The 22911-nt window shown below is 39.0% G+C and overlaps 1 pseudogene; it reads right to left on the bottom strand.

Moving 5' to 3' along the window:
* LOC103552480 (zinc finger protein 30-like) lies at positions 1-17643 on the bottom strand (annotated as a pseudogene).
* Between the last annotated feature and the right edge of the window lie 5268 nt (positions 17644-22911).

Here is a 22911-nt window from a genome sequence, read left to right as displayed (position 1 = left end):
TACATTCTGAGGGATTCTCACCAGTACAAATTATTTAATGCCTTATAAGAACTCAACCATATCTAAAAGCATTCCCACATTCTTTTCATTCAAATTTTTTCTCAGTGTTATAAATCCATTGCTGTCTGTACCTTGTCTACTGCATATATGCCCTTCCACAGTCCTTACATTCATAAGGTTTCTCTCCAGTATGAATTCTCTGATGTACTTTAAGACTTGAATTAAGCCTAAAAGACTTCCCACATTTGTTACATTCAAAAGGTTTCTCACCACTGTGAATACTCTGATGTCGAGTAAGTCATCCATACACACTAAAGGCCTTCCCACATTCCTTACACTCATAGGGTTTCTCACCACTATGAAATCTATGATGTACAATTAGTTGATGGCCACTACTAAAAGCCTTCCCACACTCTTTACATTCATGGGTTTCTCACCAGTGTGAATTCTATGATGAGTTCTAAGGCTTTCAACATGACTAAAGGCCTTCCAACATTCCTTACACTCATATGGTTTTTCACCAGTATGAATTCTCTCATGCCTCACAAGGTTTGAGGTACAACTAAAGGCCTTCCCACATTCTTTACATTCATAGGGTTTCTCACCAGTATGAATTCTGTGATGCATTCTTAATAATAAATAAGAATAAAGGCCTTACCACATTCTTTACATTTATAGGGCTTCTCATCAGTATGAATTCTTTCATGCTGAATAAGTGCTGAAGCATGACTAAAGGCCTTTCCACATTCGTTACATTCATAGAGTTTCACACCAATATGCATTCTCTGATGCGGAATGAGTTGATAGCCACGACTAAATGTCATTCCACATTCCTTACATTCATAGGGCTTCTCCCCAGTATGAATTCTCTCATGCTGAACAAGATTTGAGGCACAACTAAAGACCTTCCCACATTCCTTACATTTGTAGGGTTTCTCCCCAGTATGAATTCTATGATGTACTCTAAGATCTATACCACGACTAAAGATCATCTCACATTCATGGCATTCATAGGGTTTTTCACCAGTATGAATTCTGCCATGTTGTACAAGGTGAGAGGCTTGACTAAAGGCCTTCCCACATTCCTTACATTCATAGGGTTTCTCACCAGTATGAATTCTCTGATGTATTCTAAGTCTTCCACATTGACTAAAGGCCTTCCCACATTCATTACATATGTAGGATTTCTCACCAGTATGAACTCTTCCATGTTGAGTAAGATGTGAGGCACAACTAAAGGCCTTCCCACATTCTTCACATTCATAGGGTTTCTCACCAGTACGAATTCTCTGATGAACTCTAAGATCTATCTTACGACTACAGGTCATTCCACATTCCTCGCATTTATAGGGTTTTTCACCAGTATGAATTCTCTGATGTTGTGGAAGGTTGGATGCACAATTAAAAGCCTTTCCACATTGCTTACATTCATAGGGCTCCTCTCCAGTATGAATTCTCTGATGTACTGTAAGGTCTGTATGTCAACTAAAGGCCTTCTCACACTGGTCACATTCATAGGGTTTCTATTATGAAATTTCTGATGCAGAGTAAGAGATGGACATTTTTCATAAATGGGTACTTTTTCATAGCTGATTATTTCATATCTTGACTCCAAATCTAAAAGAAATGAGAAAGACATTTTGTTTTCCTGACCAAAAAAGGTGAATGTTTTACAGTAGGTTTTCTTAAAAATAAAAAATATCACCTGTTAGAGATGAATACTTTAGAGAACTCTAAAATCGGCTATGCAGTTTGTAACAGTTACTGACAATGTCTCCATAATTCATTTATCACACTTTACTACAATGATTTAATGTACTCTTTCCTGTATAAGTTTCCATATAAAATATAAATATATTAAAGGCAACTGTTTATACCTGATCTTTCTCCAATTATATATTTCCCCTTAAAAATACAGATACTGTGGTTCACTCCCTCCAGTGCACAGCCATGAGTGCATTTCTTTGTTCCCATATGAAATAAAATGAGAGTTCTTATTTACTTATCTTCATCGAGCTCCTTCTTATTAACTACCCATTCTACAGATGTTTTATCTGTTTTATCCCTTCAAATCTTCCCTCAGGTCCTCTCTCTCTTTTCCTTCTAACCAAGGTTGATCATTCTGGTAATTCCTACAAGTGTCTCAATGAATTTTCAGACATGTACTGGGTATACACCCTACAAAAAGTCTTATAAAACTCTGAGAATCTGGGGACTTCAAGGAAAAGAAGTGAAACTGAATTATACAGTGAAGGAGTTTGGAGGAAGAATGCCAGGAAGTATGTGAAAAAGAACTGACAGACGTAACCTGTAACATAACAACCAATATGAAGGAATATCTTGATGAAATTTGAAACTGCTGAATAAGCAGCATGAGATTTGGGGGCAAGAAATATCTTGCAAGTAGAGTATGTACGTGGCAAAACTCTGAGACAACATACACACTCTCGCTCCAAAAACAAGTAACAATATAAATTAATAGCCATATTAGAAAATGAAAACATGTTCCACATGAAAATGGAAACATCCTCTCTAGAATAAATGCTGGGTAAATATGGAAATATAAAACTGAAATAGAAGAATTCCAGTAAATTACAATAGAGAAAATAACTACATACCATAATCTCGGAAATTTCAGCATTCAGAGAATTCAAAGATTTAAGCACTTATTTCAATAAAAACTGAAGAAACAAATGAGTTAAGGAACCACTTCCAAAACTTAGCAAACAAACAAAGTAAAGCAGAAAAAATAAATTAAGATAAAAGAAAATGTAACGAATTAGAAAAGAGTAGTGTTAATAAATAAAGAGCTGGTGCTTTCAAAATCAAGAAGTAAAACACTAGCTAAACCAATCAAAAAAGAACAAAAACAAAAAAATGATTACGGGGTAAATGCAAAATTAAAATGAATTTTATTGATATTATGAATATTTCTTAATACATCATTAATACTTTTGAAAGTATAAACAAAACGGAAAATTTTCCAGAAAAATTCAACAAAATTCATCAAAAAAAAGTCACCGAGAAAGCTTAAACAGATCAATTGCCACAGAAGAAATAGAAAAAGGTGTCAGAAAAGATAGTTATAAAGAGCAATCTTTAACTCCTAAATTATAATTTCTAAATATCAATGTCCACCATATGGATCCAAGATAGTTGGATAAAAAAAACAATTTGGGAAGGGGGCAAGAAAAGTGAGCCTAGAAATCTTATGCCAAAAAGAAATGAAGATGTCAAAGACTTACATGACTGGCCAAAATTTTTAAAATAGTAGCATAAAAATGATTGTGATAGATAAAAAGAATACAATAAAAACCAATGAGTCCATCATGATACAAGAGAAAATAAATGAAAAAAACCATTTTCACCATTAAATACTCCTTAACTGAGGAAGTTCTACTTTCAGGATGGTGGAGTAAACCTCTTAGAGTCCATCTCCCTTTCTGACTGGCATCAACTAAAAATGCTTGACAAAATAAATCAATCACCTGAAGTCAGTAAATAAAAGTAAACAATAGAGGAAGAGTGGAGAGGGGAGTGAAAACCTTAAGAAGTGACTTACACTAGAGTGAGTTTCTTGCTATTTTCCCTGTCACTTATAGCCTTCCCACAGGGGTGGGCCCCAGTTATACTGGCACAAAAATGGGCTACAAAAGCCCCAACATATTTCCTGCTATGAAAACCATGGCAAGGAAAACAACCAAACTGGAAAGTGAGGGAGGAATCCTGGATGGGAAACATTTAGAGAAGATTCCCTAATTTGGGGTACAAACCAGTACAAATCTTAGTCTGAATCTGAATTACACATGCATGAGAAGAACACAAACCAGTGTAGCAAAGCCTCAGAGAACCAACTGAGAATTAAACCACTGCCCACAAACAGCAGAACACACGTAAAGTCTAAATATTATTGCTTTGACTACTTGCTAAAATATCAACATGTAAACATATCAGTATTCTTCAGAGAAATGGAGAAAACCCAGAATAAATACAACACAGCACTCACAACGTCCACCAATACAATTCAAAATTACTCATCATAAAAAGAAAAAATGTGATCCCCTCTCAAGGGAAAAGAAACCACAGATGCTAAACCTGAGACAATCCAGGTGGTAAAATTATCAAACACATAAAAGATGCTATTTTTATTTATACACTAAGAGATTAAGAAAAAATGTAAAACCCACACATTTGAAATTACTGAAAAGATATGAAATAGAAACAAGAGAAAAAGAAACCACATAAAGAACAAAATGAATACTGCAGAACTAAAAGATATAATTTCTAAAGTTGCTGGAAGATCTTATGGCAGAATGGAAACAACAGAGAAAAGAGTCAGTAAACTTGACAGATGTATAGAAATGTACAGACAGATGTCAAGATGAAATTCATAGATATTACAGGTTAAAAACTTTTATAATAGAGCTTCAGGGACCTGTGGTAATAAATCTAAAGATGTAATTAGGATCTGAAAAGAAAACAGAGACAAAGGCAAAAAAAAATGTCTGATGAAAAGAACAAAACTACTAAAGGAAGTCATTTAGGCTGACGGAAAATGATACAAAAGAGAATCTTGAATTATCAGGAATGAAGGAAAGGTATCATGAAAGGTAAATATCTACGTAAATACGTGAGATCATTTATTCCCCTTTAAGTTCTTTCGGATATATGTGACTGTTGAAGGCAAAGCTTATAACACTGTCTGATGGTATTATCAATGTATGTAGATGTGATAAACATGACAATTATGAAGGGAAAGGTAGGTATAAAGGGATTGAAGTTGCAAAGTGTCCTCATTTTACAAGAAATACTACAATATTAACTATGTAGATTGTGAAAGCTTAGGTATATTGTATATTGTAATGCCTATAACATACATTAAAATAAATATGCAAAGAGAAACAGCCAAAATGCCAATAGATAAGTTAAAATGAATAGTAAAAAAATTTAAATATTCCAGTACAAGGCAGGAAATGGGAAACAGAACTAAAACCAAGAGGATAGGACATTAGGAAGATGGCAGACTAGGAAGATACAGGCCTTTGTTTTCCCCAAGAGACACTGAATTAACAGCAATATATGTACCAAAATGTCTTTGTGAGAACACTAAAAACTACATAAGGGGCTACAGAACCCCGGTAAACATATAAACAAAAGAAGAGGCAGCCAAAAAGGGTAAGAGTTGGTCATAGTTTGCTTGCCCTAGCCCCTCGTGCCACCCAGGGTAATGAGGTCAGATGGGGAGAATACCACCTCCCAATTTCTGGCTCCTCTCTTGGGACAGAAAAAAACGTGGAACTTGTGTCCAGCATTCTGGCTTGTCTGTAGGCTGCCCAAGGGACTGGTTTCTGTCTCACCTGGCTTGGGGTGCTGATGGAATGCCAGCATAGTTTGCACATCAGGTTGGAGACCACTGAAAACAGGTAAGCACCGCAGTGTGTTAGAGCAGTAGAGGATGGGCAGTTCCACAGGCAGTCGCCAGGAGAAGCAAAAGACTAAGGATAGAGGAATACAACAGAAACTGAAAGCTCCTGAGAAGAGACAGGAAATTAAGACAGTTAAGCAGCCATATATACTAGAATAAAAGCACACACACAACCCCAAAAAAGATGCATCTCCAGAAAAGGTGCAAAAGGTTCTAGAACCCCTGGCTGGGCTGACTGGTGAAGGTCTTCTCTTGTACAGAGCCATTCTGTAAAGACTGAGAGATGTAGCTCTTTTCTTAAAGCTAAAATCTCAACAAAAGATCACAAGGCATACAAAGAAACAAGAAAACATGGCCCAGTCAAAGGACTGAAAACAAAGCTGTAGGAACTGACGCTAAAGAAACAGATCTATGAAGTTTCTGAAAAAGAATTTAAAATGACTGTCTTAAAGATGCTAAATGAGCTAAAAGAGATCACAGATAAGACAACTAAATGAAATCAGGAAAACAATGCATGAAGAAAATAAGAATATCAGCAAATAGACAGAAATTATAAGATAGAACCAAACAGAAATTCTGGACTTGAAAAATACAACAAACTGAAAAATTCATAAGAGGGGTTGAATAGCAGGCTTGATCAGGCAGAACAAAGACTCAGCAAACTTGATGAAAGGTCATTTGAAATCATCAAGTCAGAGGAAAAAAACGAAAAAAGAATGAAATGAAGAGTGTCTAAGGGACATGTGGGAGAACATCAAAGGGACCAATATACACATTATGGGAGTCCCAGGAGGAGAAAAGAGAAAAGGGCAGAGAGCTTATTTAAAGAAATAATGGCTGAAAACATCCCAAATTTGAGGAAAAAAAACAAGAAGCTGAATGAACTCTCACTAGGAAAATTCAAGAGACCCATATCTAGACATATAATAATAAAACTTTTGAAACTCAAAGAGAAGGAAAGAATCTTGAAAGCAGCAAGAGAAAAACAACTCATCACATACAAGTGGGCTTCCATAAGATCATCAGTGTATTCTTCAGCAGAAACATTGTAGACCAGAAGGGAGCGGGATGATATTTTCAAAGTACTGGAAGAAAAAAAAAAAAAATCAACCAAGAATAGTATATCTGGAAAAACCGTCCTTCAAAAATGAAGGAGAAATCATACCTTCCAAGATAAAACAAAAAGATACTAGAAAGCCACACAAACCCACACAAAAGTATATAGTTCTCCAATAAAAGTAAATATATGGACAAATATAGAATCTTGTATTATTGTAATTCTGGTGCATAAATCCACTTTAAATTCTAGTTTAGAATCTAAAAGACATCATAAAAAAACTAGTCTATGTTAATGGGTACACAATATATAAAGATGTAATTTATGACATCAATAATAGAAAGGTGGAGAGCAGAGCTATAAATGAGTAGTTTTTGTATGTGACTGAAGTTAAGTTTTTATCAGGTTAAAATAGATTATTATAACTTTAAGATGTTTTATATAATCACAATGGTAACCACAAAGGAAGTATCTATAGAACACACACATAAGGAAATGAGAAGGGAATCAAAGTGGGTCACTACAAAAAAAAATCAATGAAACACAAAGGAAGGCAGTAAGAGAGGAAACAAGAGTCAAAAAAGCCAAACACACAAAAACACCCAGAAAATAAGTAACAAAATGGCAATAAGAAATCCTTTCCTATCAGTAATTTAAATGTAAACAGATTAAACTGTCCAACCATGAGACATAGATTGGTTGAACTGGATAAAAAACAATTTAATGACTTGCTACTTACAAGAGACCCACTTTAGATCTAAGGACATACACAGACTAAAAGTCAAAGGATGGAAAAAGATATTCCATGCAAATGGCAACCTAAAGAAAGTAGGGGTGATTTGAAGTAAAAAACTATCACAAGAGACAAAAAGGGCATTATATAATGATAAGACAGTCAAATCACCAGGAAGACAGACAATTATAAATATTTATGCACCAAATATCAGAGCTCTAAAACATATGAAGCAAACACTGAGAGAATTAAAGGGAGATATAGACAACAATACAGTAATGGTGGGAGACTTCAATACCCTACCTTCAATAATGGATAGAACAATCAGGCAGAAGATCAATAGGGAAATAGAGGACCTGAACAGCACTAGACAAACTGGACCTAACAGAAATACAGAGAACACTCCATACAACAAGAGGAGAATACAAATTCTTCTCAAGTGCACACGGAACATTCTCCAAGATAGATCACATTAGACCACAAAACAAATATAAAGAACTTTTAAAAGACTGAAATCATAGCATCTTTTCTGATCACGAAGGAATAAAATTAGAAATCCACAAGGGAAAACTAGAAAATACATAAATATGTGGAAATTAAACAACACACACTTAAATGCCACTTAGATAACAAATGGGTTAAAGAAGAAATCACAAGGGAAATTACAATGCTGTAAGACAAATGAAAGTGAAAACAGAACATATGAAAACTTATGGGACACAGAAAATATAGTACTTTCAGTCTTTCACCATTGAGACTGATGTTAGCCAGGCTTTGCATATATGGCTCTTATGTTGTTGAAGTAGTTTCCTTCTATTCTTAGTTTCTTGAGTGTTTTTGTCATAAAGGGTATCGAATTTTGTCAAATGCTTTTTCCACATCAATTGAGATGATCATGTGTTTTTTCCCCTTTATTCTGTTACTGTATCGTGTTACATTGCTTGATTTTTATATATTGCACCATCCTTGCATTCCAGAAATAAATCCCATTTGGCGACGGTGTAGAATCCTTTTTTATGTGCTTGTGAATTCAGCTTGCTAGTATTTTGTTGAGAATTTCTGCCTCAATATTCATTAGGAATACTGACCTGTAGTTTTCTCTTCCTGTTGTATGTTCGTGTGGCTTTGGTATCAGGGTAATGCTGGCCTCGCAGAGTAAGTTTGGGAATGTTCCTTCCTTTTTGATTTTTTGGAAGAGTCTGAGGGGAACTGGTGTTAATTCTTCTTTAAATGTTCAGTAGAATTCAACAGTAAAGTGACTGGATCCAGGGCTATTCTTTGTTAGGAGGTTTTTATAACTGATTCAATCTCTTTACTAGTACAAGTCTGATTAGATTTCCTATTTCTTCTTAATTCAGCTTTGGTAGGTTGTGTATTTTCAGGATTTCATCTAAACTACCCAATTTGTTGGCATACAATTGTTTATAGTCCCCTCTTTCATTTCTGATTTTAGTTACTCAAGTCTTCTCTCTTTTTGCTTCAAGAATCTAGGTAAAGTTTTCTCACTTTGGTTGATATTTTTGAAAAATCAACTCTTGGCTTCACTGATTTTCTCCACTGTTCTTTGCTTCATTGATTTTCTCCACTGTTTTTCTAGTTCCTTGATGTATGAAGTTAGGTTGTTGACATGAGATCTTTCTTTCTAATGTAAGCGTTTACAGCCATAAACTTCCTTCCTAGCACTGCTTTCAATGCATCCCATTAAGTTTTGGTATGTATTAAGTTCTGAAATGGGAAAGTGCAAATTCTGTTTTCTTCAAGACTTTTTGGCTATTCTGGATCCCTTGCATATCCACATGAGTTTCATGATCAGGATGTCAAGTTTTGCAAATAAGACAATGAGATTTGGCGTGGTACTGCCATCTTAACAATATTAAGTATTCTGACTTTAAGAAACTGCTACAAGAAATCAAAGAACAACATAAATCAGAATTAGAAAAACTCAGAAATGAAGTGATAAAGCTCAGGAATACAGGAGAGATAAAAGAAAAAGTAATTTCAGAAGACCAACCTAGAAAGAAATTAAGAAAAACTCCAATAGATTAATATTAGGACAAAAATTTCTTTAATAAAAATTAATACATATATGAAAAGTATATGAGAGAAGCAAATAAGTAATCAATCTATATTTATTTTATCTAGACTTCTGTGTAAGTCTCATAATTAACAAAAAGGTTTAATTTTTGAAAATTAAAGATATTAAAAATATAATCAGATCATGGCTCCTAAATAATCTTAGAAAACAACTTTAATTCCTCTTAATGAATCATAACACCTTATATGATCTGGTCCCTCATAACATACTGACTGCACATTTTGTTAGTCACCCCTCAATAACCCTGCTCTCATCTACCTGCTGCTCTGAAACACACAATACTCGGGCTCCCTTCCAGGCCTTTGCATTTGTTGTTTACTCTTCTTGGAACGCTCCTCAGATACTCAAATGGCCTGGGCCCTTTACTATCTATGTCTCAGCTCAAATATCACCTCCTCAGAAAAGGGTTCCTGACCATCCTGCCTTACCTAAATCTGCCCTGTTCTTGGTTAGTTTCCTTCATACTACATTTCACTACATAATGTTGTATATCTACGTATTTGTTTACATGATTATTTATATGTCTTACCTAATACACTATAAACTCCATTTTATTAGCCAGATATAGGAATGAATACATTTTTTAGGCAATGAAACCTTGTCCTGCACAAGAGGATCTGGAAAGCACTTTGAGTTCAAAATACAGATAAAATGGTGCATGAGGAAGAAGGACAATGCCAATCACTGAACCGGGACAGAAATATGAGAAGAATAACAAAGTGAGTGGTTAATGAGGTGAAGATGAAACTCACTGGGTAGCTCATGCAGAGTATTTATTTCCCCTCTAGATCACAGGTTATTTTCTCCAATGCGAATGCAGCTTTCCAACCAACACTTCAAGTGTGTCTCGTCCTTAACTACTTGGGCTTTTGCTTACACAAATATATTCCCACAGTTGGACTTGCTCATACTTACTCGTATAGCATCTTCTCGTTTCTTCCCTTACAACCATCCAGGGCTCCTTTCCTTGCTCCAATAATGTAATCACATCTGGCTTAGAATTGGAATGTCTTGCTTACAAAGAAAAAACATGCCATATGATGTAGAACAAAACATTGTTTAGTTAAAATTATAATAATAATAAACTAAACATAAAATGATATTGAACAAGATTTTTGAGAAGAGAGGGTAAGGGAACTAAAAAACAAAAAATTAGGCATGGTAGTGGTTTTTAAAAATATACACTCATATATCCTCTTTTTCTTGAGAGCATGCATAATACCATAGCTAAAAACAGAGATTTTGGAGCTGTGGTTCAAGTCCCGCCTTTGCCACTTTCAGCTGTGCCTGATTTTGGGAAAGTCACTTAAACCCCCTGGGCCTCAGAATTCTCACTTGTAAAATGGGAATAAGAAGTCTGTTAGGAGGATTAAACAAGTTGATATGTATATGTAAAATGCTTAGAGCATTGCCTGTTACATACGAGCACAATGTCAGCTATCAACATTATTACTGATAATGTTGTTTTACGAAGAGTACACAAGAAGAGATACCTATAGGATATTCATTTCATTTTAAATGTAATGTTCATAGATTATAACTTTCAACCACAAAATAGAAAAAATTTCTTACAAAATATTATTTGTATGCCTCAGTTCTCAATTAATTCTATTTATCTAATCCACCACTACATAAATTGTGGAAGCTCTTTTACAGCAGTTAAGAGCAATTCAGGACCCTGTGACAAGCTCATCTCCCTACAAGTGGATCAGATATTAAAATGAAGTATCTATAGAAATTCTGAGCATAAATAAATAGGAAACCTGGATCTTTTGATGATGATTATAAATGCCAGAGAATTCTAAACTAGACCGTATTCATTAAAGAAGAGAGGCAACTGCAAGTCAGATTGGAGGAGGTATGAGTGTCACTGAAGGACAGGGAAGGTGAAGGTGTTTAATGGAGCTGCCATTTCCAACAGGACAAAGCTCAAACCACTTCTTTGGAAAAAAAGAACAAAGAAATTTAACTAGTTTCTTGCAAAGCAGCCCTGAAAATCACAGTGGAAAAAAACATATCCTAAAGAACAGATTCTAAATTATTCTAAACCATTTGAAGCTGATAAACATACCCAGTGAGATGAGGTTTCTATAGCTCTCCACCATCACGTCCTGGTACAAAGTCTTCTGAACAGGGTCGAGACCTTCCCACTCCTGCTGAGAGAAGTCTATGGCCACATCGCTGAACGTCATAGATGACTGAAACGGCAAACCCACGTATTACTAGGGAAATTAAAGGAATATTTTGAAGCTGGAAGGAGAGGAGATAAGGACTGCATTGCAGGAAGAGAGCAACACAGCAAGTAAGTAGGCTAAAAAATCTATACTATGAGAGGAGACTAAAGCAGAACATATGTTTTTGAAGAAGCCTGCTGGAATAGACAAAATTTCCTGGCACGCTCTTAAATATTTGAACCATTTGATAATAGATAAAATAATGTTTTACTGTTAAATAGTGAATACAAACATAATGCCTGATTGAGATGTGTCACATAAATTCTCAGTAAATGTGAGTCACTGAAGAAAATTTTCACTTTTTAGATAAGAGAAAATTTAATCAGATTTTTGTGTGTGTGTGTGAGGAAGATTGGCCCTGAGCTACTATCTGTTGCCAATCTCCCTGTTTTTTTTTTTCCTCCCCAAAGCCCCAGTACATAGTCGTATATTCTAGTTGTAAGTCCTTCTAACTCTTCTATATGGGATGCCGCCACAGCATGGCATGAGCAGTGTGTAGGTCCACACCCAGGATCTGAACCAGTAAACCCCGGGCCACTGAACAGGAGCACATGAACTTAACCACTATGCCAGCAGGCTGACCTCAATCAGATATTTTTTGAAATGCAGTATAAAGTCTTAATTTTAGAAAATAGGGTTTGTATAAAAATAATTTTTTCAAGCATTAAATACTTCATTACATCAGATCTTACCTTATTTTTTCTTGTTTTGATAAACCCATGTACTCTTTGGCATATGACATTATGTTTTACGGATTTAATCCTTACACAGGTAGGATGCATAACATTTGTAAGGTCTTCCTCAATTCTGTGATTCTATGTTCACTTACTACTTAGGATTTTTTGTTGTTGCCCTCTACCATGTGTCACTGAACACCTGGCTCATGCTGAGTGTGGTGAGCAGCTGCTACTTAGGTTACCAATGATCACCTTTTGGCATTCATGCCCTTGTGTGCTCTCCTTCCCACATGTGTGGGCTGAACCGAGTGACTTGCTTTTAATAAACAGAGTATGGCTAAAGTGATGAAATGTTACTTCTGATAGACTACAAATGACTATGACACTTCCATATTGCTTGCCTTCTTTTGCTGTCTCACTTGCCCAACCACGAGTGGCCTCTGGCCAACAGTCCAGGAGTAACCAGATCCTGTCAAAAACCACTGGAGTGAGCTCGGAAGCAGATGCAGCCGACGTTGGCCTTAAGAGGGCTGCAGCCCTGATACCTTGATAGCCTTGTAGGAGATTCAGAGCAGGAGAGCCGAGCTGAGCCACGCCCAGATTTCCGACCCACGGAAACTGTGAGAGAAACCTTTACTGCTTTAAGCCAGTAAGTGCTGAGGTAATTTTTTACGCAGCAATAGATAACCAATACACTGAGGTAAAGAATATTGAGGAAGGGTGATGAATTATGTAGATTTCACCCAAATTTAGTATATCCCATTCAACAACAGGCTAGCCTTGATGTTTATCTCTCAGAGATCTTCTGCCAAGATCCACAACCTCCAAGTTTGCAAATTTCAATCAGATACAGGCATATCTTGTTTTATTGCTCTTGGCTTTATCGTGCTTTGCAGATATTGCATTTTTTCCCCCTAACTTGATAGTTTATTTTTCATGTACACCACCATCCAATGTGGGTGTTCAGCAGCCTTTTCACTTGGCATTTCAGGAACCCAGGTACCTTTTATCTCGGTGTTCTGCTGTCATAGATATTGCATTTTTTACAAGACCTTCCACCAGCAAAAAATTACAACTCACTGAAGGCTCAGATGATGGTTTGCATTTTTCGGCAATAAAGTATTTTTAAATTAAGGTAAGTACATTGTTTTTTTAGACATAATGCTGTTGTACAGTTAAAAGACTACAGTAGAAACCTAAGTTTTATATGCACTGGTAACCAACAAATTCACGTGACTTGCTTTATTGCAATATTTGCTTTACTGCAGAGGCCTGGAACTGAACCTGCAGTATCTCTGAGCTATGCCTGTACTAATCTACACAAACCATGACATTTCACCCAACACTGAGATGTAGGTCATTCAATACCAAATTTCTATCTTATCTACCTGGAAATCTCAAGTCTGGAAAATTGCAAATTCTTCTCAGGGATGGTAAAATATAACCAGTAACCACTGTCTCTATCTCACCAAACTACAGACCTGACTTGAGTAGCATAAATCTTTACTTCAAAGGACTTGTCACCTGACCGCTCCATCACTGCCTTTGGGAGAAGAAGGGGCACCTAAGATATGGTCCATAACTTTCCAGTGATAACATGAACACTAGTTAGTTTAGAACGGGCGACACAGAGAGGATGCTGGGTAATGTGGCATCACATTTCACTGGAACAAGAGATGGGGAGCAGGTTATTTGAGGGCCCTCTCTTGGCAGTAAACTTTATAAAATTAATAAAAATACTCACATGACTAAAAAAACCCCACATATTTCAAGAAGGAAAGGAACATCGACTTACATGGGCCATAGTTTTAGACCTGCAGGAGCGGATCAGTCCTCAGGGCTCCTCTAACGGAAGCACAGATCCAGAAAGCAAGAGCTGGGAGAAGAGAAAGATCTTGAGACCAGTTCTGCTTTAGTGTCCCGACAGGACTTAAATTAATAACATCGTTAGGATCTTCCATTCCAGGTTCCAAACCATTTCCCAGCACACACAATTTGGGCCCATTAGGATTCTAGAGAAATCCACTTTCTCCCCCAAATCCCAGGGGTCTCTGCTAAGCAGTCAGAGAAGACAGGCATTTCTGTATTGAAGCCAGACCCAGGTTTGACAGCAGGGAGATTTCTGGCCACTGCGTCCTTTTGGTGAGGTAGATGGAGACCTGAGAATGGGCGGTGCAGTCACGGCCCGAGCAGATCCTCTTCCTTCTGTTAACACCTTCTAAGACTGCAAAGAGCCCAGACCCTCCTAACCAGGACCCCTTGTATGGCACTGGAATTGGCTGAAGCTGATTAAGACATGGGAGACGGACAGCCAGTGTTCGGCATTTTGAATCTAGGAAAGGTTACTAGTTAAATATATAACAAACCATCATCATACTACAATACAAAGCAGATATCAAATGTGAAGTTGGGGAAAAACATTTGAGGATATTCCAGATCAAACATTCATACTATCAATAGAGTAATTAGACTGAACTATGTATTTTTGAAAAATATATGAAAGTACCAATAGAGAAAGAGTGGCAGAGAAAAAGACCATTGAAATCAGTAGATAAAAAAGTCTGGAAGGTTATGATATAATAACAGTGTTTTTTATTTTGATCTTGGTTTTTCGTTTTTTTTTTGGAGGAAGATTAGCCCTGAGCTAACATCTGCTGCCAATCCTCCTCTTTTTGCTGAGGAAGACTGGCCCTGAGCTCATATCCATGCCCATCTTCCTCTCCTTTATATGTGGGACGCCTACCACAGCATGGCTTTTGCCAAGTGGCGCCGTGTCCGCACCCGGGATCCGAATTGGTGAACCCCGGGCCGCCGAGAAGCGGAACATGTGCACTTAATGCTGTGCTACTGGGCCAGCTCCAAGCCAGTGAATCTTATTCTTCTGCATAATATGGGGATTTGCATTACAATTTTTATTTTCTGTTATAATAACTATCTTTAGAAATATTATTAGTACTTGCAAGACAACTGGAATAAGAAACTAGTGCTATTTCTTGAAAGTAACCTTAAGTCTCTAAATTATTAATTCTGAAAGGCTGTCTTATTAGTAATTTGGTGCCATGATACTTATATTTTAAATACCATTCCTAATATCTAAAAGGTGAAAATAGAATGTTTTTTAAACAAGGAGACCCCAGGTGCACCCTTCTCCCTAGCACACAGAGGTGCGAGGAAACCCATGACAGGGTTAGATTTCCTTTTCAAACTAAGGCCAGGATTCTTAGTCTCCTTTATTTGACCGATTATATTCTGTCAAAACAAAACCACACAGAAATGTTCACACATAAAAACTGGAAACATATACACCAAAACAGTAAAAGTGATTATTTCTAGGCAGGGGCATGAAGGAGTATTCTTATTTTCTCCTTCATAAGTTCCTTAGAAAATTAAATTGTTTGCAACAAGTCAGCATTAATTCCATCATCATAAATACAACATAAAGATATTTCAAAGTATTAAAAATCTTTAAAGCATCATGACAACAGAGGCTATATTTTCGTCATTTAAAAAAATCTGTAAACACTGGTTGAGCCTGGGTGGCCTAGTGGTTAAGTTCGCTGTGTTCTGCTTCAGCATCCAGGTTCAGTTCACGGGTGCAGACCTACACCACTTCTCAGTGGCCATGCTGTGGTGGTGGCTCACATACAAAACAGAGGAAGACTGGCACAGATGTTAGCTCAGGGCTAATCTTCCTCAGCAAAAAAAAAAAAAAAAAAAGTCTGTAAACACTAGGCCTGCCTTGAAAACTCAATGTGATTGAAACAAATATCACTTACCTGTTCTTGAATATCTTTTAGCTGTACGATACGGGCATAATCAGACACATTTCACTATAAAGATTTTTCCATTAATACAAAGGAAAACAGCCATTGCAGATTAATGAGAATATGTACGCAAAATGGACAGAAAAGTTTTGAGTACACAGAAGGTGATTATAAATGTGACTACACACCTTCCATTCTTCTCTGAATAATCAAAATATCACTCTGAATACAATCCTTGCAAAAGGGTTTTATAAAATTTTATTTTTTTAAATGAACTCCATATATAATTTAACATTTTCTTCAGTACTGTTCTCCACAGCTTTGAAGACAGTGTAACATTAGATCACAGCCATTTTTCCTTATAATGACTAATTCTCATAAACAGAATTTTTTTATTTTTTATTTTTTTGGTGAGGAATACTGGCCCTGAGCTAACAGCTGTTGCAAATCTTCCTCCTTTTGCTTGAGTAAGATTGTCCCTGAGCTAACATCTGTGCCAATCTTCCTCTATTTTGTATGTGGGACGCTGCCATAGCAGGGCTCGATGAGCAGTGTGTATGCAGGCGCCTGGGATCCGGGATGGAAGCGCAAACTCCAGCAACCAAAGCGGAGCTGCCAACTTAACCACTACGACCCCGGGCTGGCCCCTAACAGAAATTTTATTATCTGTCTATTTTGTCATGGATGTCTGTGACTTTCTCACCATTCTCATTATCCCGACCACTAAATTTGTGCAAAATCATACCAACAATAATTTTTGACTCTAGATAAAAACTCAGGTCTCTTTTGAATTACTGAACCGCACCCAGCCCTTCCCTACACAGCCCGGGAGGCCGCGGGCCGCTTCGCACACGCGCATAAGGTCCCAGGACCCCCGTGCGGGACGCCTCTGCCTCGGCCCCTCAGCCTGCAACCCCGCGGCTCCTCCACCGGAGAAACCCAACCGGAAGGAGCCCGACGCCACAGCGAGCACGACGTCCCACCCTCCATGGCCGCGGCCCGTGACGGCGCGCAGCCACACGGAAGGGAGAAGAGCCTGGAATCCGGGTCAGACTCGCGGCAGTTCCCGCGCTCGGAGCTCAGGGAACGCGGTCGCTCTCAACCATGCACACGACCCCCGAGAAGCCCCGGGGGGCACAGTCCCCGGGAGGAAGCCTGTTCTTGGAGTCTCCACCCAGATGCCCCCAGGAGCCCGCGGCGGGGACAATTCCTGATCTGCACGCCCGTCCTTTCGGGTCCGCACCTTCTCACCTAGACCTTTCCTCGGGCTCAGTGTTCCCCACGTGCGGCCACATCTCCGCGACAGCCGAGTGGGGCTGAGAGGAGGGCAGAGGAGGCGGGGACCGAGAGGCGCGCGCCACCCGACCCCACAGAGCCCCGTAGCCCCCGCGACCCCGTCACCCAGGACGCCGCGCCCCCTCGCTCGGACCCCCGCGGCTCCTCACCCGCTCCCGTCCCGCGGGCTTCGGGCTGCGCCGCCGCGCCCTTCCCGCGCCACCCGCGCCCGTCTCCTCCTCACGCGGGGCCGCTCACGCGCGGCGCGCACCGGGACGGAAAGGCGCACGAGGCGACGTCCCTGTGCTCGTGGAGGCGGGTCCGAGGTTGCCACCGTCTCGGGGAAGCGCCGCCAGTCGGCCCCGGAGGCTTCTGGGAGGGCCGGACTGGGCTGCGCAGGCGCAGATCCCGCACTGCTGGCGGCCCACCTGAGGCCGGTGGCCTCAGACTTCCGGGTGCCGGAGGCGCGTCCGTGTGGGAGGGGCTGCGGGGGCTTGCCTTCCGAGGCCGCAGGCCTGTGTGTGCGGGGCCGCCCTGTGGGATCAGCGATGTGACCATCGCGTGTTTGGCTGGGTGCGAGCTCCCGAACGTGGGACGCGGGGTGTGTTACGTCCTCTGAGATAACGAGGACCTGTATAGTAACATATGGGAATGATAACTTTAATACCCCCGAAGAGGCCTAGCTTGTCCAATAGGGTCTTAATTGACCAACATCGTACACGAGTGAAGTTACATTATATTCTTCATTACATTACATTCTTCACATTGGACACATTAAAGATTGACTGTTTATCCTGCAAGTGTATAGGAAATAGAAAGCTAATACGGCAATGTATTAATGTATTTTTCACGTCCTGTTAAGACAACTTTTGTATGTTTAAAATTTCGCATACTAAAAAGTACAGGAAGATTGCAAAATGGGTATCCTTTTGTTAATTTCTAATCAATTTTGAATTGCAGATAAAGAAAGTAAATTACTGAGTATGTAAAACATTTTTACACTTTGTAAATGTATAAATCTAAATTTCATTCAAGGATTAAGTGTTTGATTCACCTTAAGAGCCGAATGAAGCTGTTCTCATGTTTTTTACATTCAAGCATTTGTCCAGAATTAACTCAAATTCAAAAAGGGATAAGTAGTTACATGAAACTTTTCTAAATTCATTAAATCCATAGTCTTTATATGAGGAAAAACCTCAGGTCAGTCTCCCCAAGTAGGAAAAAACCCAGTTCTCTCTCCTGTGTCTCTGCCGGGTGCCTCCTTTACTTCTCACACAGAACACTCACAACACTTTTCGTCACCAAATGTGTAGAGGTTTTTCCCACAAGCAGTTCTCTGCAACAACAGCTGGGTGTCCTACCTGGAGACAGTGCCAGATCCACAGGTAAAGGGCTCAGTCCCACGAGACTGCTCCTGCCGTACTTCAGATGCCAATGGCAAGTAGTGGGTCCCCAGATTACCCACAATTCTGTCTGAATTGGCTACAAATCAGAGGTTCCCATGACCTGAGGTTCAATTAATTTGGTAGAGGAGCTGACAGTACTCCGGGAAACACTTACTCACGTTTACTAGTTTATTAAAGGTTATGGTAAAGGATACAGATAGATAGCCAGATGAAGAGATATATACGATGAGGTCTGGGAGGGTACCAAGCACAGCAGCTTCTGTCCCTGTGAAGCTGGGGGTGTGTCACCCCCCACCGCTGTGTGTGAATATGTTTGCCAATCTGGAAGCTCTCCAAATCCCTACTATTAGGATTTTATGGAGGCTTCCTTACCATACATGATCAATTATTCACTCCATGGCCAGACCATCTCCCCTCTCCAGAGAAGTGGTCATGTGGGGGTCAGAACTGAAAATTCCAAGCTTCTAATCATGGCTTGGTCTGTCTAGGAACCAGTCCCCATCCAAGAGCTATCTAGGAGCCCACCCAGAGTGCCTCAATGGAGCAAAAGATGGTCCCAGTGCCCTTACCACTTAGGAAATTACAAGGCTTTGAGGAGAACTGTGTCAGGCAAGTACAATGGTGGTTGCCAGGAGCTGAGAAAATGGGGGATGTTGGTCAAAACATAAACATTCACTTGTAAGGTTAATAAGTTCTGGGGAACTAACGTACAGCATCATGACTGTAGTTAGTAATTCTGCAGAGTTTAAATTGGCTGAGATCTAAAATGTTCTCACTGCAGACACCTACACACACAAACATGGTAACTGAGATGATAAACGTTAACTTGTAATCATTTCACAATATAGCAAATCACGACATTGTACATCTTAATTTTTTAAATATTTTTATTGACATATACAGAAAAGTGCACAAAATTATACAGACCCAGTAAACTCTCACCTTCACCCAGAGTAAGAAATAGAAAAACACCCACAAGCCTCATAATCTCTCCATCATTATTCCTCCTCCCAGAGTGGCAGCCACTATTGCAACCTCTGCCAACAGAGATTAGTGAATATACCACCATTTTACATCCATTATGCTGCCACAAACATCCTTGCTCACGTCCTGGTGAACAAATGTATGCACTTCTGCTCAGTAAATACCAAGTGAAATTTTTGTGTCATTGGGTATCTGGATGCTCACCTTTAGTGGACACAGCAAGACTGCCTAAGTAGTACAAAGTTATATTGCCAGCAACACAACTGCTCCACAGTCTTGCTGTAACCACTGGTGTTTTAAGATCTTTAGCCATTTAGCTAGGTGTGTGGGGCTATTACACTGTGGTTTCAACTTTCATTTCCCTGATAAGTCACCAGGGCGAGCACCTTCTCACGTTTTTGGGCCATCCGGATATCCCTCTTGTGAAGTGCAGTTCATGTCTTTCCCCCATTTTTCTATTGGTTGTCTTTTTCTTATTGATTTGGAGAAGTTCATTATATATTCTGGACAGATGGCCTTTGTCAGATATATGCACTGCAAATATCTTTTCCCACTGTGGGTTTCCTTTTCACCCTCTTGCACATTGTCTTTTGACAAATATAAATTCCATGTGACCAAATTTATCAAATTTCTTCCTCAATGGCATTGTGCTTTTAATATTCTGTTTAAAAAATTATTACCTACTCCCAATGTCATAAAGATATTCTATTTTTTCCTACAACTTTATTGTTTATCCCTCAGACTTAGTTCTTCAATCATTATGAATGAGGGGTGTATGTTATGTTGGGGAGGGGTGGTGAAGAAGGCATCAAGACTTTTTTTTCCATACATTGATTCAATTCCCCCCACACTAACTTTGGGAAAGATTCTTCTACCCCCAAGTTATAACAAAGTGTTACCTTTGTCAGACATGCGTGGGCTTTTTCTGGACTCTTCGGTTCCACTGATCCATTTGCCTATCCTTGAGCAAGGCCACACTGGATAACTACCGTAGTTTCACAGTGAGTCTTGATGCCTGCTAGGAAAAGTCGTCCAGCTTTGTTCTTGCTGCTGTTCCTCGCTCTTCCTCCTTCCCCAAGCTCTCTTTACCTGTTCTTGGTCTTTCACAATTTCAAGTAGATTTTAGAATCAGTTTGTCAGCTACACATACACACACGACCCCCAAATTACTGATTTGGGGGGAGCAGTGCGCATTAAATACATAGCTCAGATTGCAGGGAATTGAAATTATTTCAATAGTGAGTCTTACAATCCACAAACATGGCATATATCCTTTCACTTATTTAGGTGTACCTTATCTCAATCAAGTCCATCATTTCCTACGTGGAGGTTTTGCATGCCTTTTGTTAGATTACTGGTATTGGATGTTTTTTCGTAAACAGTAACAAAAATATTTAAAATTGTTGCTGGTACATATATGTACAATTTCTAAAATATTACTAGCCAGCAACCTAATTTCACACATTAATTCCAATAAGTTGCCCAAAATTCTTTTAGATATTCTATGTACACAATAATGACTACTTCATTTCTTCCTTTCCAACCTTCAGGTCTTTTTCTACTTTCCTTTAGCACCAGCTAAACTCTCCAACGCAATGTTAAGTAGTAGTGGTAATTATGGATAGCATGTCTCATTCCAAATCTCAGGGAAAGTTTCTAATATGTCATCATTAAGGTCTTTTGTAAATACTCTTTAACAGATAAGATCCTCTTTACTCCTAGGACATCATCTCAAAATTCTAATCTTTTAAAATGTGTTCAAACTCATGGTTCAACCATATGACTGATTTTTATGTTCCATATGCGTGGGAAAACTGCATGTTCCTGTCATTACTGGTATGATATTCTATGTATGTCAAGTTTGTTAATCATATTCTTCAGATCTTCTCATTACTGAGGTTTTTTGTCTGCTTGTCTTCTCATATAGTAAGGGAGGTGGGTTAAAATCTTCCACTATAACTGCCAATTTTTCTATTTCTCCTGTCAGAGTTAATTTTTATTTCATATATTTGTAAGTTATGTTATCAGATTTACACAATTTTAAATTGTTGTACATTTCTGGTGAGTTCACCTTTTTTTCCCCAAAGGTTTTATCTTTCCTTTTTCTCCCCAAAGCCCCCTGGTACATAGTTGTATATTTTTAGTTGTGGGGCCTTCTAGTTGTGGCATGTGGGATACCACCTCAGCATGGCTTGATGAGCAGCATCACGTCCGCACCCAGGATCCGAACTGGTGAAACCCTGGGTTACTGAAGAGGAGCGCGTGAACTTAACCACTCGGTTCACCTTTTTATCACTATGTCCCTCTTTATCTCTAGTTATTCTTATTTTCTTAATTAGCGCTTTCTTTTCGTTAGTGCTTACATGGTGTGTGTAAACAGTGAACACGTCAGCCTTGGTTTGCCCAAACCCTGCACATTGCAAGAAAGGACTGAACCTTAACCAGCTTCTAGGAGGTAACCTCTGAGCCCTTAGAATATCCTGCCTAAAAATAGAGCTTGTGTATGCCCGAGACCTTGGGCCATGCTGTATCAGTTTGACCAGAGTTATGAACTTAAATGTGTTTCCCCAAAATTCACATGTTGAAATTCTGACCCCCAGGACCTCAGAATGTATTTGGAGATAGGGCTTTAAAGAGGTAATCAAGCTAAAATGAGGTCATTTGGGTGGACCCTAATCCAGTCTTTCTAATGTCCCTATAAGGGGATCAGGACATACAGAGACACGAGATGCACAGGCACAGAGAAAAGGCCATGTGAGGACGGAACGAGAAGGCAGCCACCTGTAAGCCAAGGAGAGAGGCCTCAGAAGAAGCTAAACCTGCTGACATCTTGATTTTCCAGTCTCCAGAACTATGAGAAAATAAATTTTGGCTGTTTCACCTACCCAGTCTGTGCTATTCTGTTGTCGTTGACTTGAAATACACACAACATAAAACTTACCATCTTAACCATTTTCAAGTACACAGTTCAGTGGTATTAAATACATTGACACTGTTGCGCAGCCATCACCACCATCATCCCCATAACTCTTTTCATTTTGTAACACTGGGACTCTGTACCTATTAAACAATAACACCCCATTCCCTCCCTCCCTCCAGCCACTGGCAACCACCATTACAAGTTCTAGCTATGACTCTGACTACTCTAAGTACCTCATGTAAACTGAATCATACATGTATTTGCCTTTCATGACAGCTGATTTCATTTACAGTAATATGTCCTCAAGGTTCATCCAGGCTGCAGCACACTTCAGAATTTCC

This window comes from Equus przewalskii, chromosome 9 (assembly GCF_037783145.1).
Source record: "Equus przewalskii isolate Varuska chromosome 9, EquPr2, whole genome shotgun sequence".
NCBI classification, from domain to species: Eukaryota; Metazoa; Chordata; class Mammalia; order Perissodactyla; family Equidae; genus Equus; species Equus przewalskii.
Note: the sequence above shows the minus strand (reverse complement) of the source record. Positions and strands in the feature narration are given on the sequence as shown.